This window comes from Rhamphochromis longiceps, linkage group LG3 (assembly GCF_057381845.1).
Source record: "Rhamphochromis longiceps isolate RC_006_pf linkage group LG3, R_longiceps_female_GT1.1, whole genome shotgun sequence".
NCBI lineage: Eukaryota > Metazoa > Chordata > Actinopteri > Cichliformes > Cichlidae > Rhamphochromis > Rhamphochromis longiceps.
In genome coordinates, this window is record NC_140559.1 from 65,885,115 (window position 1) to 65,902,039 (window position 16,925).

Consider the following 16,925-nt stretch of genomic DNA (forward strand, 5'->3'; position numbering starts at 1 on the left):
GGCCTGTGGCACTGGCTGAGGCCACTTACACCACACCAGGGCCTGTGGCTCTTGCTCAGGCCACTTACACCACACCAGGGCCTGTGGCACTGGCTGAGGCCACTTACACCACACCAGGGCCTGTGGCTGCTGGCTGAGGCCACCTACACCACACCAGGGCCCTTTTGCTGCTGGCTGAGGCCACTTACACCACACCAGTGCCTGTGGCTTCTGGCTGAGGCCACTTACACCACACCAGGGCCTGTGGCTGCTGGCTGAGGCCAATTACACCACACCAGGGCCTGTGGCTCTTGCTCAGGCCACTTACACCACACCAGGGCCTGTGGCACTGGCTGAGGCCACTTACACCACACCAGGGCCTGTGGCTGCTGGCTGAGGCCACCTACACCACACCAGGGCCCTTTTGCTGCTGGCTGAGGCCACTTACACCACACCAGTGCCTGTGGCTTCTGGCTGAGGCCACTTACACCACACCAGGGCCTGTGGCTGCTGGCTGAGGCGACTTACACCACACCAGGGCCCTTTTGCTGCTGGCTGAGGCCACTTACACCACACCAGTGCCTGTGGCTTCTGGCTGAGGCCACTTACACCACACCAGGGCCTGTGGCTGCTGGCTGAGGCCACCTACACCACACCAGGGCCTGTGGCTGCTGGCTGAGGCCACCTACACCACACCAGGGCATTAGTTGCTATTGAGGCCAATTACACCACACCAGGGTCTGTGGCTCTTGCTCAGGCCACTTACACCACACCAGGGCCTGTGGCTCTTGCTCAGGCCACTTACACCACACCAGGGCCTGTGGCACTGGCTGAGGCCACTTACACCACACCAGGGCCTGTGGCTGCTGGCTGAGGCCACCTACACCACACCAGGGCCTGTGGCTGCTGGCTGAGGCCACTTACACCACACCAGGGCCCTTTTGCTGCTGGCTGAGGCCACTTACACCACACCAGTGCCTGTGGCTTCTGGCTGAGGCGACTTACACCACACCAGGGCCTGTGGCTGCTGGCTGAGGCCACTTACACCACACCAGGGCCCTTTTGCTGCTGGCTGAGGCCACTTACACCACACCAGTGCCTGTGGCTTCTGGCTGAGGCGACTTACACCACACCAGTGCCTGTGGCTTCTGGCTGAGGCGACTTACACCACACCAAGGCCTGTTGCTCTTGCTCAGGCCACTCACTTCACACCAGGCCCTGCGCTTCTGGCCGAGGCCATCTTCACCAAACCAGGCCCTGTGCTGCTTGCTGTGGCCATGTACAACACACCAGGCCCTGTGCTGGTTCCTGAGGCCATCTTCAACAATCCAGGGCCTGTGCTGTTGGATAAATGCCAAACTGAGCCTTTGGGTTAGGGTATTATGCAAACATGCAGGTATGGTTATAGGATTGTCTTCGTAACTTCAGGTACTTGCCACCTAATCACTTGAATCCATAAATTGAGACATTGTGCTGGAGCCAGCAGCTTACGGCCATACCACCCTGAGCACGCCCGACCTCGTCTGATCTCGGAAGCTAAGCAGGGCTGGGCTTGGTTAGTACTTGGATGGGAGACTGCCTGGGAATACCTGGTGCTGTAAGCCTTTCCTTTTCATGTCATTGAACCGCTTTTGATCCAGAGAAGGGGTGTATTAAAAGACCAAAAGCAGCTGCCCATTAATGAGGGCACATTAACGACACTGCTTTTGGCTCTTTTCCAATGTCTTGTGCTGCTAGCTGATGCAACCTACACCACACAAGGGCCTGAGTGACCGGCTGGGGCCACTTACACCACATCAGGGCCTGTGGCTCTGGCTGAGGCCACTTACACCACACCAGGGCCTGTGGCTGCTGGCTGAGGCCACTTACACCACACCAGGGCCTGTGGCTGCTGGCTGAGGCCACCTACACCACACCAGGGCATTAGTTGCTATTGAGGCCAATTACACCACACCAGGGTCTGTGGCTCTTGCTCAGGCCACTTACACCACACCAGGGCCTGTGGCACTTGCTCAGGCCACTTACACCACACCAGGGCCTGTGGCACTGGCTGAGGCCACTTACACCACACCAGGGCCTGTGGCTGCTGGCTGAGGCCACTTACACCACACCAGGGCCTGTGGCTGCTGGCTGAGGCCACCTACACCACACCAGGGCCTGTGGCTGCTGGCTGAGGCCACTTACACCACACCAAGGCCTGTGGCTCTTGCTCAGGCCACTCACATCACACCAGGCCCTGCGCTTCTGGCCGAGGCCATCTTCACCAAACCAGGCCCTGTGCTGCTTGCTGTGGCCACTTACACCACACCAGGGCCTGTGGCTGCTGGCTGAGGCCACCTACACCACACCAGGGCCTGTGGCTGCTGGCTGAGGCGACTTAAACCACACCAGGGCCCTTTTGCTGCTGGCTGAGGCCACTTACACCACACCAGTGCCTGTGGCTTCTGGCTGAGGCGACTTACACCACACCAGGGCCTGTGGCTGCTGGCTGAGGCCAATTACACCACACCAGGGTCTGTGGCTCTTGCTCAGGCCACTTACACCACACCAGGGCCTGTGGCACTGGCTGAGGCCACTTACACCACACCAGGGCCTGTGGCTGCTGGCTGAGGCCACTTACACCACACCAGGGCCTGTGGCTGCTGGCTGAGGCCACCTACACCACACCAGGGCCTGTGGCTGCTGGCTGAGGCCACTTACACCACACCAGGGCCCTTTTGCTGCTGGCTGAGGCCACTTACACCACACCAGTGCCTGTGGCTTCTGGCTGAGGCGACTTACACCACACCAGGGCCTGTGGCTGCTGGCTGAGGCCACTTACACCACACCAAGGCCTGTTGCTCTTGCTCAGGCCACTCACATCACACCAGGCCCTGCGCTTCTGGCCGAGGCCATCTTCACCAAACCAGGCCCTGTGCTGCTTGCTGTGGCCATGTACAACACACCAGGCCCTGTGCTGGTCCCTGAGGCCATCTTCAACAATCCAGGGCCTGTGCTGTTGGATAAATGCCAAACTGAGCCTTTGGGTTAGGGTATTATGCAAACATGCAGGTATGGTTATAGGATTGTCTTCGTAACTTCAGGTACTTGCCACCTAATCACTTGAATCCATAAATTGAGACATTGTGCTGGAGCCAGCAGCTTACGGCCATACCACCCTGAGCACGCCCGACCTCGTCTGATCTCGGAAGCTAAGCAGGGCTGGGCTTGGTTAGTACTTGGATGGGAGACTGCCTGGGAATACCTGGTGCTGTAAGCCTTTCATTTTCATGTCATTGAACCGCTTTTGATCCAGAGAAGGGGTGTATTAAAAGACCAAAAGCAGCTGCCCATTAATGAGGGCACATTAACGACACTGCTTTTGGCTCTTTTCCAATGTCTTGTGCTGCTAGCTGATGCAACCTACACCACACAAGGGCCTGAGTGACCGGCTGGGGCCACTTACACCACATCAGGGCCTGTGGCTCTGGCTGAGGCCACTTACACCACACCAGGGCCTGTGGCTGCTGGCTGAGGCCACTTACACCACACCAGGGCCTGTGGCTGCTGGCTGAGGCCACCTACACCACACCAGGGCATTAGTTGCTATTGAGGCCAATTACACCACACCAGGGTCTGTGGCTCTTGCTCAGGCCACTTACACCACACCAGGGCCTGTGGCTCTTGCTCAGGCCACTTACACCACACCAGGGCCTGTGGCACTGGCTGAGGCCACTTACACCACACCAGGGCCTGTGGCTGCTGGCTGAGGCCACTTACACCACACCAGGGCCCTTTTGCTGCTGGCTGAGGCCACTTACACCACACCAGTGCCTGTGTCTTCTAGCTGAGGCGACTTACACCACACCAGGGCCTGTGGCTGCTGGCTGAGGCCACTTACACCACACCAGGGTCTGTGGCTCTTGCTCAGGCCACTTACACCACACCAGGGCCTGTGGCACTGGCTGAGGCCACTTACACCACACCAGGGCCTGTGGCTGCTGGCTGAGGCCACTTACACCACACCAGGGCCTGTGGCTGCTGGCTGAGGCCACTTACACCACACCAGGGCCCTTTTGCTGCTGGCTGAGGCCACTTACACCACACCAGTGCCTGTGGCTTCTGGCTGAGGCGACTTACACCACACCAGGGCCTGTGGCTGCTGGCTGAGGCCACTTACACCACACCAGGGCCTGTGGCTGCTGGCTGAGGCCACTTACACCACACCAGGGCCTGTGGCTGCTGGCTGAGGCCACCTACACCACACCAGGGCCTGTGGCTGCTGGCTGAGGCCACTTACACCACACCAGGGCATTAGTTGCTATTGAGGCCAATTACACCACACCAGGGTCTGTGGCTCTTGCTCAGGCCACTTACACCACACCAGGGCCTGTGGCTCTTGCTCAGGCCACTTACACCACCCCAGGGCCTGTGGCACTGGCTGAGGCCACTTACACCACACCAGGGCCTGTGGCTGCTGGCTGAGGCGACTTACACCACACCAGGGCCTGTGGCTGCTGGCTGAGGCCAATTACAACACACCAGGGTCTGTGGCTCTTGCTCAGGCCACTTACACCACACCAGGGCCTGTGGCACTGGCTGAGGCCACTTACACCACACCAGGGCCTGTGGCTGCTGGCTGAGGCCACTTACACCACACCAGGGCCTGTGGCTGCTGGCTGAGGCCACTTACACCACACCAGGGCCTGTGGCTGCTGGCTGAGGCCACCTACACCACACCAGGGCCTGTGGCTGCTGGCTGAGGCCACTTACACCACACCAGGGCCCTTTTGCTGCTGGCTGAGGCCACTTACACCACACCAGTGCCTGTGGCTTCTGGCTGAGGCGACTTACACCACACCAGGGCCTGTGGCTGCTGGCTGAGGCCACTTACACCACACCAAGGCCTGTTGCTCTTGCTCAGGTCACTCACATCACACCAGGCCCTGCGCTTCTGGCCGAGGCCATCTTCACCAAACCAGGCCCTGTGCTGCTTGCTGTGGCCATGTACAACACACCAGGCCCTGTGCTGGTTCCTGAGGCCATCTTCAACAATCCAGGGCCTGTGCTGTTGGATAAATGCCAAACTGAGCCTTTGGGTTAGGGTATTATGCAAACATGCAGGTATGGTTATAGGATTGTCTTCGTAACTTCAGGTACTTGCCACCTAATCACTTGAATCCATAAATTGAGACATGGTGCTGGGGCCAGCAGCTTACGGCCATACCACCCTGAGCACGCCCGACCTCGTCTGATCTCGGAAGCTAAGCAGGGCTGGGCTTGGTTAGTACTTGGATGGGAGACTGACTGGGAATACCTGGTGCTGTAAGCCTTTCATTTTCATGTCATTGAACCGCTTTTGATCCAGAGAAGGGGTGTATTAAAAGACCAAAAGCAGCTCCCCATTAATGAGGGCACATTAACGACACTGCTTTTGGCTCTTTTCCAATGTCTTGTGCTGCTAGCTGATGCAACCTACACCACACAAGGGCCTGAGTGACCGGCTGGGGCCACTTACACCACATCAGGGCCTGTGGCTCTGGCTGAGGCCACTTACACCACACCAGGGCCTGTGGCTGCTGGCTGAGGCCACTTACACCACACCAGGGCCTGTGGCTGCTGGCTGAGGCCACCTACACCACACCAGGGCATTAGTTGCTATTGAGGCCAATTACACCACACCAGGGTCTGTGGCTCTTGCTCAGGCAAGTTACATCACAACAGGGCCTGTGGCTGCTGCCTGAGGCCACATACACCACACCAGGGCCTTAGTTGCTACTGAGGCCAATTACACCACACCAGGGTCTGTGGCTCTTGCTCAGGCCACTTACACCACACCAGGGCCTGTGGCACTGGCTGAGGCCACTTACACCACACCAGGGCCTGTGGCTGCTGGCTGAGGCCACTTACACCACACCAGGGCCTGTGGCTGCTGGCTGAGGCCACCTACACCACACCAGGGCCTGTGGCTGCTGGCTGAGGCGACTTACACCACACCAGGGCCCTTTTGCTGCTGGCTGAGGCCACTTACACCACACCAGTGCCTGTGGCTTCTGGCTGAGGCTACTTACACCACACCAGGGCCTGTGGCTGCTGGCTGAGGCCACTTACACCACACCAGGGCCTGTGGCTGCTGGCTGAGGCCACTTACACCACACCAGGGCCTGTGGCTGCTGGCTGAGGCCACTTACACGACACCAGGGCCTGTGGCTGCTGGCTGAGGCCACCTACACCACACCAGGGCATTAGTTGCTATTGAGGCCAATTACACCACACCAGGGTCTGTGGCTCTTGCTCAGGCCACTTACACCACACCAGGGCCTGTGGCTCTTGCTCAGGCCACTTACACCACACCAGGGCCTGTGGCACTGGCTGAGGCCACTTACACCACACCAGGGCCTGTGGCTGCTGGCTGAGGCCACTTACACCACACCAGGGCCTGTGGCTGCTGGCTGAGGCCACTTACACCACACCAGGGCCTGTGGCTGCTGGCTGAGGCCACCTACACCACACCAGGGCCTGTGGCTGCTGGCTGAGGCCACTTACACCACACCAGGGCCCTTTTGCTGCTGGCTGAGGCCACTTACACCACACCAGTGCCTGTGTTTTCTAGCTGAGGCGACTTACACCACACCAGGGCCTGTGGCTGCTGGCTGAGGCCAATTACACCACACCAGGGTCTGTGGCTCTTGCTCAGGCCACTTACACCACACCAGGGCCTGTGGCACTGGCTGAGGCCACTTACACCACACCAGGGCCTGTGGCTGCTGGCTGAGGCCACTTACACCACACCAGGGCCTGTGGCTGCTGGCTGAGGCCACTTACACCACACCAGGGCCTGTGGCTGCTGGCTGAGGCCACCTACACCACACCAGGGCCTGTGGCTGCTGGCTGAGGCCACTTACACCACACCAGGGCCCTTTTGCTGCTGGCTGAGGCCACTTACACCACACCAGGGCCTGTGGCTGCTGGCTGAGGCCACTTACACCACACCAGGGCCTGTGGCTGCTGGCTGCTGGCTGAGGCCACTTACACCACACCAGGGCCTGTGGCTGCTGGCTGAGGCCACCTACACCACACCAGGGCCTGTGGCTGCTGGCTGAGGCCACTTACACCACACCAGGGCCCTTTTGCTGCTGGCTGAGGCCACTTACACCACATCAGGGCCTGTGGCTCTGGCTGAGGCCACTTACACCACACCAGTGCCTGTGGCTTCTGGCTGAGGCCAATTACACCACACCAGGGCCTGTGGCTGCTGGCTGAGGCCACTTACACCACACCAAGGCCTGTTGCTCTTGCTCAGGCCACTCACATCACACCAGGCCCTGCGCTTCTGGCCGAGGCCATCTTCACCAAACCAGGCCCTGTGCTGCTTGTTGTGGCCATGTACAACACACCAGGCCCTGTGCTGGTCCCTGAGGCCATCTTCAACAATCCAGGGCCTGTGCTGTTGGATAAATGCCAAACTGAGCCTTTGTTTAGGGTATTATGCAAACATGCAGGTATGGTTATAGGATTGTCTTCGTAACTTCAGGTACTTGCCACCTAATCACTTGAATCCATAAATTGAGACATTGTGCTGGAGCCAGCAGCTTACGGCCATACCACCCTGAGCACGCCCGACCTCGTCTGATCTCGGAAGCTAAGCAGGGCTGGGCTTGGTTAGTACTTGGATGGGAGACTGCCTGGGAATACCTGGTGCTGTAAGCCTTTCATGTCATTGAACCGCTTTTGATCCAGAGAAGGGGTGTATTAAAAGACCAAAAGCAGCTGCCCATTAATGAGGGCACATTAACGACACTGCTTTTGGCTCTTTTCCAATGTCTTGTGCTGCTAGCTGATGCAACCTACACCACACAAGGGCCTGAGTGACCGGCTGGGGCCACTTACACCACATCAGGGCCTGTGGCTCTGGCTGAGGCCACTTACACCACACCAGGGCCTGTGGCTGCTGGCTGAGGCCACTTACACCACACCAGGGCCTGTGGCTGCTGGCTGAGGCCACCTACACCACACCAGGGCCTGTGGCTGCTGGCTGAGGCCAATTAAACCACACCAGGGCCTGTGGCACTGGCTGAGGCCACTTACACCACACCAGGGCCTGTGGCTCTTGCTCAGGCCACTTACACCACACCAGGGCCTGTGGCACTGGCTGAGGCCACTTACACCACACCAGGGCCTGTGGCACTGGCTGAGGCCACTTACACCACACCAGGGCCTGTGGCTGCTGGCTGAGGCTACTTACACCACACCAGGGCCTGTGGCTGCTGGCTGAGGCCACCTACACCACACCAGGGCCTGTGGCTGCTGGCTGAGGCCACTTACACCACACCAGGGCCCTTTTGCTGCTGGCTGAGGCCACTTACACCACACCAGTGCCTGTGGCTTCTGGCTGAGGCAACTTACACCACACCAGGGCCTGTGGCTGCTGGCTGAGGCCACTTACACCACACCAAGGCCTGTTGCTCTTGCTCAGGCCACTCACATCACACCAGGCCCTGCGCTTCTGGCCGAGGCCATCTTCACCAAACCAGGCCCTGTGCTGCTTGCTGTGGCCATGTACAACACACCAGGCCCTGTGCTGGTCCCTGAGGCCATCTTCAACAATCCAGGGCCTGTGCTGTTGGATAAATGCCAAACTGAGCCTTTGTTTAGGGTATTATGCAAACATGCAGGTATGGTTATAGGATTGTCTTCGTAACTTCAGGTACTTGCCACCTAATCACTTGAATCCATAAATTGAGACATTGTGCTGGAGCCAGCAGCTTACGGCCATACCACCCTGAGCACGCCCGACCTCTTCTGATCTCGGAAGCTAAGCAGGGCTGGGCTTGGTTAGTACTTGGATGGGAGACTGCCTGGGAATACCTGGTGCTGTAAGCCTTTCATTTTCATGTCATTGAACCGCTTTTGATCCAGAGAAGGGGTGTATTAAAAGACCAAAAGCAGCTGCCCATTAATGAGGGCACATTAACGACACTGCTTTTGGCTCTTTTCCAATGTCTTGTGCTGCTAGCTGATGCAACCTACACCACACAAGGGCCTGAGTGACCGGCTGGGGCCACTTACACCACATCAGGGCCTGTGGCTCTGGCTGAGGCCACTTACACCACACCAGGGCCTGTGGCTGCTGGCTGAGGCCACCTACACCACACCAGGGCCTGTGGCTGCTGGCTGAGGCCAATTACACCACACCAGGGCCTGTGGCTCTTGCTCAGGCCACTTACACCACACCAGGGCCTGTGGCACTGGCTGAGGCCACTTACACCACACCAGGGCCTGTGGCTGCTGGCTGAGGCCACTTACACCACACCAGGGCCTGTGGCTGCTGGCTGAGGCCACTTACACCACACCAGGGCCTGTGGCTGCTGGCTGAGGCCACTTACACCACACCAGGGCCCTTTTGCTGCTGGCTGAGGCCACTTACACCACACCAGTGCCTGTGGCTTCTGGCTGAGGCGACTTACACCACACCAGGGCCTGTGGCTGCTGGCTGAGGCCACTTACACCACACCAAGGCCTGTTGCTCTTACTCAGGCCACTCACATCACACCAGGCCCTGCGCTTCTGGCCGAGGCCATCTTCACCAAACCAGGCCCTGTGCTGCTTGCTGTGGCCATGTACAACACACCAGGCCCTGTGCTTGTTCCTGAGGCCATCTTCAACAATCCAGGGCCTGTGCTGTTGGATAAATGCCAAACTGAGCCTTTGGGTTAGGGTATTATGCAAACATGCAGGTATGGTTATAGGATTGTCTTCGTAACTTCAGGTACTTGCCACCTAATCACTTGAATCCATAAATTGAGACATTGTGCTGGAGCCAGCAGCTTACGGCCATACCACCCTGAGCACGCCCGACCTCGTCTGATCTCGGAAGCTAAGCAGGGCTGGGCTTGGTTAGTACTTGGATGGGAGACTGCCTGGGAATACCTGGTGCTGTAAGCCTTTCTTTTTCATGTCATTGAACCGCTTTTGATCCAGAGAAGGGGTGTATTAAAAGACCAAAAGCAGCTGCCCATTAATGAGGGCACATTAACGACACTGCTTTTGGCTCTTTTCCAATGTCTTGTGCTGCTAGCTGATGCAACCTACACCACACAAGGGCCTGAGTGACCGGCTGGGGCCACTTACACCACATCAGGGCCTGTGGCTCTGGCTGAGGCCACTTACACCACACCAGGGCCTGTGGCTGCTGGCTGAGGCCACTTACACCACACCAGGGCCTGTGGCTGCTGGCTGAGGCCACCTACACCACACCAGGGCATTAGTTGCTATTGAGGCCAATTACACCACACCAGGGTCTGTGGCTCTTGCTCAGGCCACTTACACCACACCAGGGCCTGTGGCTCTTGCTCAGGCCACTTACACCACACCAGGGCCTGTGGCACTGGCTGAGGCCACTTACACCACACCAGGGCCTGTGGCTGCTGGCTGAGGCCACTTACACCACACCAGGGCCTGTGGCTGCTGGCTGAGGCCACCTACACCACACCAGGGCCTGTGGCTGCTGGCTGAGGCCACTTACACCACACCAGGGCCCTTTTGCTGCTGGCTGAGGCCACTTACACCACACCAGTGCCTGTGGCTTCTGGCTGAGGCGACTTACACCACACCAGGGCCTGTGGCTGCTGGCTGAGGCCACTTACACCACACCAAGGCCTGTGGCTCTTGCTCAGGCCACTCACATCACACCAGGCCCTGCGCTTCTGGCCGAGGCCATCTTCACCAAACCAGGCCCTGTGCTGCTTGCTGTGGCCACTTACACCACACCAGGGCCTGTGGCTGCTGGCTGAGGCCACCTACACCACACCAGGGCCTGTGGCTGCTGGCTGAGGCGACTTAAACCACACCAGGGCCCTTTTGCTGCTGGCTGAGGCCACTTACACCACACCAGTGCCTGTGGCTTCTGGCTGAGGCGACTTACACCACACCAGGGCCTGTGGCTGCTGGCTGAGGCCAATTACACCACACCAGGGTCTGTGGCTCTTGCTCAGGCCACTTACACCACACCAGGGCCTGTGGCACTGGCTGAGGCCACTTACACCACACCAGGGCCTGTGGCTTCTGGCTGAGGCCACTTACACCACACCAGGGCCTGTGGCTGCTGGCTGAGGCCACCTACACCACACCAGGGCCTGTGGCTGCTGGCTGAGGCCACTTACATCACACCAGGGCCCTTTTGCTGCTGGCTGAGGCCACTTACACCACACCAGTGCCTGTGGCTTCTGGCTGAGGCGACTTACACCACACCAGGGCCTGTGGCTGCTGGCTGAGGCCACTTACACCACACCAAGGCCTGTTGCTCTTGCTCAGGCCACTCACATCACACCAGGCCCTGCGCTTCTGGCCGAGGCCATCTTCACCAAACCAGGCCCTGTGCTGCTTGTTGTGGCCATGTACAACACACCAGGCCCTGTGCTGGTCCCTGAGGCCATCTTCAACAATCCAGGGCCTGTGCTGTTGGATAAATGCCAAACTGAGCCTTTGTTTAGGGTATTATGCAAACATGCAGGTATGGTTATAGGATTGTCTTCGTAACTTCAGGTACTTGCCACCTAATCACTTGAATCCATAAATTGAGACATTGTGCTGGAGCCAGCAGCTTACGGCCATACCACCCTGAGCACGCCCGACCTCGTCTGATCTCGGAAGCTAAGCAGGGCTGGGCTTGGTTAGTACTTGGATGGGAGACTGCCTGGGAATACCTGGTGCTGTAAGCCTTTCATTTTCATGTCATTGAACCGCTTTTGATCCAGAGAAGGGGTGTATTAAAAGACCAAAAGCAGCTGCCCATTAATGAGGGCACATTAACGACACTGCTTTTGGCTCTTTTCCAATGTCTTGTGCTGCTAGCTGATGCAACCTACACCACACAAGGGCCTGAGTGACCGGCTGGGGCCACTTACACCACATCAGGGCCTGTGGCTCTGGCTGAGGCCACTTACACCACACCAGGGCCTGTGGCTGCTGGCTGAGGCCACTTACACCACACCAGGGTCTGTGGCTCTTGCTCAGGCCACTTACACCACACCAGGGCCTGTGGCTCTTGCTCAGGCCACTTACACCACACCAGGGCCTGTGGCACTGGCTGAGGCCACTTACACCAGACCAGGGCCTGTGGCTGCTGGCTGAGGCCACTTACACCACACCAGGGCCTGTGGCTGCTGGCTGAGGCCACCTACACCACACCAGGGCCTGTGGCTGCTGGCTGAGGCCACTTACACCACACCAGTGCCTGTGGCTTCTGGCTGAGGCGACTTACACCACACCAGGGCCTGTGGCTGCTGGCTGAGGCCACTTACACCACACCAAGGCCTGTGGCTCTTGCTCAGGCCACTCACATCACACCAGGCCCTGCGCTTCTGGCCGAGGCCATCTTCACCAAACCAGGCCCTGTGCTGCTTGCTGTGGCCACTTACACCACACCAGGGCCTGTGGCTGCTGGCTGAGGCCACCTACACCACACCAGGGCCTGTGGCTGCTGGCTGAGGCGACTTAAACCACACCAGGGCCCTTTTGCTGCTGGCTGAGGCCACTTACACCACACCAGTGCCTGTGGCTGCTGGCTGAGGCCACTTACACCACACCAGGGCCTGTGGCTGCTGGCTGAGGCCAATTACACCACACCAGGGTCTGTGGCTCTTGCTCAGGCCACTTACACCACACCAGGGCCTGTGGCTGCTGGCTGAGGCCACCTACACCACACCAGGGCCTGTGGCTGCTGGCTGAGGCCACTTACACCACACCAGGGCCCTTTTGCTGCTGGCTGAGGCCACTTACACCACACCAGTGCCTGTGGCTTCTGGCTGAGGCGACTTACACCACACCAGGGCCTGTGGCTGCTGGCTGAGGCCACTTACACCACACCAGGGTCTGTGGCTCTTGCTCAGGCCACTTACACCACACCAGGGCCTGTGGCACTGGCTGAGGCCACTTACACCACACCAGGGCCTGTGGCTGCTGGCTGAGGCCACTTACACCACACCAGGGCCTGTGGCTGCTGGCTGAGGCCACTTACACCACACCAGGGCCTGTGGCTGCTGGCTGAGGCCACCTACACCACACCAGGGCCTGTGGCTGCTGGCTGAGGCCACTTACACCACACCAGGGCCCTTTTGCTGCTGGCTGAGGCCACTTACACCACACCAGTGCCTGTGGCTTCTGGCTGAGGCGACTTACACCACACCAGGGCCTGTGGCTGCTGGCTGAGGCCACTTACACCACACCAAGGCCTGTTGCTCTTGCTCAGGTCACTCACATCACACCAGGCCCTGCGCTTCTGGCCGAGGCCATCTTCACCAAACCAGGCCCTGTGCTGCTTGCTGTGGCCATGTACAACACACCAGGCCCTGTGCTGGTTCCTGAGGCCATCTTCAACAATCCAGGGCCTGTGCTGTTGGATAAATGCCAAACTGAGCCTTTGGGTTAGGGTATTATGCAAACATGCAGGTATGGTTATAGGATTGTCTTCGTAACTTCAGGTACTTGCCACCTAATCACTTGAATCCATAAATTGAGACATGGTGCTGGGGCCAGCAGCTTACGGCCATACCACCCTGAGCACGCCCGACCTCTTCTGATCTCGGAAGCTAAGCAGGGCTGGGCTTGGTTAGTACTTGGATGGGAGACTGACTGGGAATACCTGGTGCTGTAAGCCTTTCATTTTCATGTCATTGAACCGCTTTTGATCCAGAGAAGGGGTGTATTAAAAGACCAAAAGCAGCTCCCCATTAATGAGGGCACATTAACGACACTGCTTTTGGCTCTTTTCCAATGTCTTGTGCTGCTAGCTGATGCAACCTACACCACACAAGGGCCTGAGTGACCGGCTGGGGCCACTTACACAACATCAGGGCCTGTGGCTCTGGCTGAGGCCACTTACACCACACCAGGGCCTGTGGCTGCTGGCTGAGGCCACTTACACCACACCAGGGCCTGTGGCTGCTGGCTGAGGCCACCTACACCACACCAGGGCATTAGTTGCTATTGAGGCCAATTACACCACACCAGGGTCTGTGGCTCTTGCTCAGGCAAGTTACATCACAACAGGGCCTGTGGCTGCTGCCTGAGGCCACATACACCACACCAGGGCCTTAGTTGCTACTGAGGCCAATTACACCACACCAGGGTCTGTGGCTCTTGCTCAGGCCACTTACACCACACCAGGGCCTGTGGCACTGGCTGAGGCCACTTACACCACACCAGGGCCTGTGGCTGCTGGCTGAGGCCACTTACACCACACCAGGGCCTGTGGCTGCTGGCTGAGGCCACCTACACCACACCAGGGCCTGTGGCTGCTGGCTGAGGCGACTTACACCACACCAGGGCCCTTTTGCTGCTGGCTGAGGCCACTTACACCACACCAGTGCCTGTGGCTTCTGGCTGAGGCTACTTACACCACACCAGGGCCTGTGGCTGCTGGCTGAGGCCAATTACACCACACCAGGGCCTGTGGCTCTTGCTCAGGCCACTTACACCACACCAGGGCCTGTGGCACTGGCTGAGGCCACTTACACCACACCAGGGCCTGTGGCTGCTGGCTGAGGCCACTTACACCACACCAGGGCCTGTGGCTGCTGGCTGAGGCCACTTACACCACACCAGGGCCTGTGGCTGCTGGCTGAGGCCACCTACACCACACCAGGGCCTGTGGCTGCTGGCTGAGGCCACTTACACCACACCAGGGCCCTTTTGCTGCTGGCTGAGGCCACTTACACCACACCAGTGCCTGTGGCTTCTGGCTGAGGCGACTTACACCACACCAGGGCCTGTGGCTGCTGGCTGAGGCCACTTACACCACACCAAGGCCTGTTGCTCTTGCTCAGGCCACTCACATCACACCAGGCCCTGCGCTTCTGGCCGAGGCCATCTTCACCAAACCAGGCCCTGTGCTGCTTGCTGTGGCCATGTACAACACACCAGGCCCTGTGCTGGTTCCTGAGGCCATCTTCAACAATCCAGGGCCTGTGCTGTTGGATAAATGCCAAACTGAGCCTTTGGGTTAGGGTATTATGCAAACATGCAGGTATGGTTATAGGATTGTCTTCGTAACTTCAGGTACTTGCCACCTAATCACTTGAATCCATAAATTGAGACATTGTGCTGGAGCCAGCAGCTTACGGCCATACCACCCTGAGCACGCCCGACCTCGTCTGATCTCGGAAGCTAAGCAGGGCTGGGCTTGGTTAGTACTTGGATGGGAGACTTCCTGGGAATACCTGGTGCTGTAAGCCTTTCCTTTTCATGTCATTGAACCGCTTTTGATCCAGAGAAGGGGTGTATTAAAAGACCAAAAGCAGCTGCCCATTAATGAGGGCACATTAACGACACTGCTTTTGGCTCTTTTCCAATGTCTTGTGCTGCTAGCTGATGCAACCTACACCACACAAGGGCCTGAGTGACCGGCTGGGGCCACTTACACCACATCAGGGCCTGTGGCTCTGGCTGAGGCCACTTACACCACACCAGGGCCTGTGGCTGCTGGCTGAGGCCACTTACACCACACCAGGGCCTGTGGCTGCTGGCTGAGGCCACCTACACCACACCAGGGCCTGTGGCTGCTGGCTGAGGCCAATTAAACCACACCAGGGCCTGTGGCACTGGCTGAGGCCACTTACACCACACCAGGGCCTGTGGCTCTTGCTCAGGCCACTTACACCACACCAGGGCCTGTGGCACTGGCTGAGGCCACTTACACCACACCAGGGCCTGTGGCTGCTGGCTGAGGCCACTTACACCACACCAGGGCCTGTGGCTGCTGGCTGAGGCCACTTACACCACACCAGGGCCTGTGGCTGCTGGCTGAGGCCACCTACACCACACCAGGGCCTGTGGCTGCTGGCTGAGGCCACTTACACCACACCAGGGCCCTTTTGCTGCTGGCTGAGGCCACTTACACCACACCAGTGCCTGTGGCTTCTGGCTGAGGCGACTTACACCACACCAGGGCCTGTGGCTGCTGGCTGAGGCCACTTACACCACACCAAGGCCTGTTGCTCTTACTCAGGCCACTCACATCACACCAGGCCCTGCGCTTCTGGCCGAGGACATCTTCACCAAACCAGGCCCTGTGCTGCTTGCTGTGGCCATGTACAACACACCAGGCCCTGTGCTGGTTCCTGAGGCCATCTTCAACAATCCAGGGCCTGTGCTGTTGGATAAATGCCAAACTGAGCCTTTGGGTTAGGGTATTATGCAAACATGCAGGTATGGTTATAGGATTGTCTTCGTAACTTCAGGTACTTGCCACCTAATCACTTGAATCCATAAATTGAGACATTGTGCTGGAGCCAGCAGCTTACGGCCATACCACCCTGAGCACGCCCGACCTCGTCTGATCTCGGAAGCTAAGCAGGGCTGGGCTTGGTTAGTACTTGGATGGGAGACTGCCTGGGAATACCTGGTGCTGTAAGCCTTTCATTTTCATGTCATTGAACCGCTTTTGATCCAGAGAAGGGGTGTATTAAAAGACCAAAAGCAGCTGCCCATTAATGAGGGCACATTAACGACACTGCTTTTGGCTCTTTTCCAATGTCTTGTGCTGCTAGCTGATGCAACCTACACCACACAAGGGCCTGAGTGACCGGCTGGGGCCACTTACACCACATCAGGGCCTGTGGCTCTGGCTGAGGCCACTTACACCACACCAGGGCCTGTGGCTGCTGGCTGAGGCCACTTACACCACACCAGGGCCTGTGGCTGCTGGCTGAGGCCACCTACACCACACCAGGGCATTAGTTGCTATTGAGGCCAATTACACCACACCAGGGTCTGTGGCTCTTGCTCAGGCCACTTACACCACACCAGGGCCTGTGGCTCTTGCTCAGGCCACTTACACCACACCAGGGCCTGTGGCACTGGCTGAGGCCACTTACACCACACCAGGGCCTGTGGCTGCTGGCTGAGGCCACTTACACCACACCAGGGCCTGTGGCTGCTGGCTGAGGCCACCTACACCACACCAGGGC

At 58.6% G+C, this 16,925-nt stretch overlaps 10 non-coding genes across 10 annotated transcripts; all 10 read left to right on the top strand.

The window, feature by feature from the left end:
* Positions 1–1,464: 1,464 nt before the first annotated feature.
* Positions 1,465–1,583, top strand: LOC146675911 (5S ribosomal RNA). The gene has a single exon (XR_014910990.1). It is a non-coding gene; the product is annotated as a 5S ribosomal RNA (ribosomal RNA).
* Positions 1,584–3,119: 1,536 nt separating this feature from the next.
* Positions 3,120–3,238, top strand: LOC146675912 (5S ribosomal RNA). The gene has a single exon (XR_014910991.1). It is a non-coding gene; the product is annotated as a 5S ribosomal RNA (ribosomal RNA).
* Positions 3,239–5,171: 1,933 nt separating this feature from the next.
* LOC146675913 (5S ribosomal RNA) lies at positions 5,172–5,290 on the top strand. The gene has a single exon (XR_014910751.1). It is a non-coding gene; the product is annotated as a 5S ribosomal RNA (ribosomal RNA).
* Positions 5,291–7,549: 2,259 nt separating this feature from the next.
* LOC146675914 (5S ribosomal RNA) lies at positions 7,550–7,668 on the top strand. Its single transcript, XR_014910992.1, has one exon. It is a non-coding gene; the product is annotated as a 5S ribosomal RNA (ribosomal RNA).
* A 1,054-nt stretch (positions 7,669–8,722) lies between these two features.
* Positions 8,723–8,841, top strand: LOC146675915 (5S ribosomal RNA). Its single transcript, XR_014910740.1, has one exon. It is a non-coding gene; the product is annotated as a 5S ribosomal RNA (ribosomal RNA).
* Positions 8,842–9,784: 943 nt separating this feature from the next.
* LOC146675916 (5S ribosomal RNA) lies at positions 9,785–9,903 on the top strand. The gene has a single exon (XR_014910993.1). It is a non-coding gene; the product is annotated as a 5S ribosomal RNA (ribosomal RNA).
* Positions 9,904–11,559: 1,656 nt separating this feature from the next.
* Positions 11,560–11,678, top strand: LOC146675917 (5S ribosomal RNA). Its single transcript, XR_014910994.1, has one exon. It is a non-coding gene; the product is annotated as a 5S ribosomal RNA (ribosomal RNA).
* A 1,818-nt stretch (positions 11,679–13,496) lies between these two features.
* Positions 13,497–13,615, top strand: LOC146675918 (5S ribosomal RNA). The gene has a single exon (XR_014910852.1). It is a non-coding gene; the product is annotated as a 5S ribosomal RNA (ribosomal RNA).
* A 1,457-nt stretch (positions 13,616–15,072) lies between these two features.
* On the top strand, positions 15,073–15,191 carry LOC146675919 (5S ribosomal RNA). Its single transcript, XR_014910901.1, has one exon. It is a non-coding gene; the product is annotated as a 5S ribosomal RNA (ribosomal RNA).
* A 1,062-nt stretch (positions 15,192–16,253) lies between these two features.
* On the top strand, positions 16,254–16,372 carry LOC146675920 (5S ribosomal RNA). The gene has a single exon (XR_014910995.1). It is a non-coding gene; the product is annotated as a 5S ribosomal RNA (ribosomal RNA).
* The last annotated feature ends 553 nt before the right edge of the window (positions 16,373–16,925 follow it).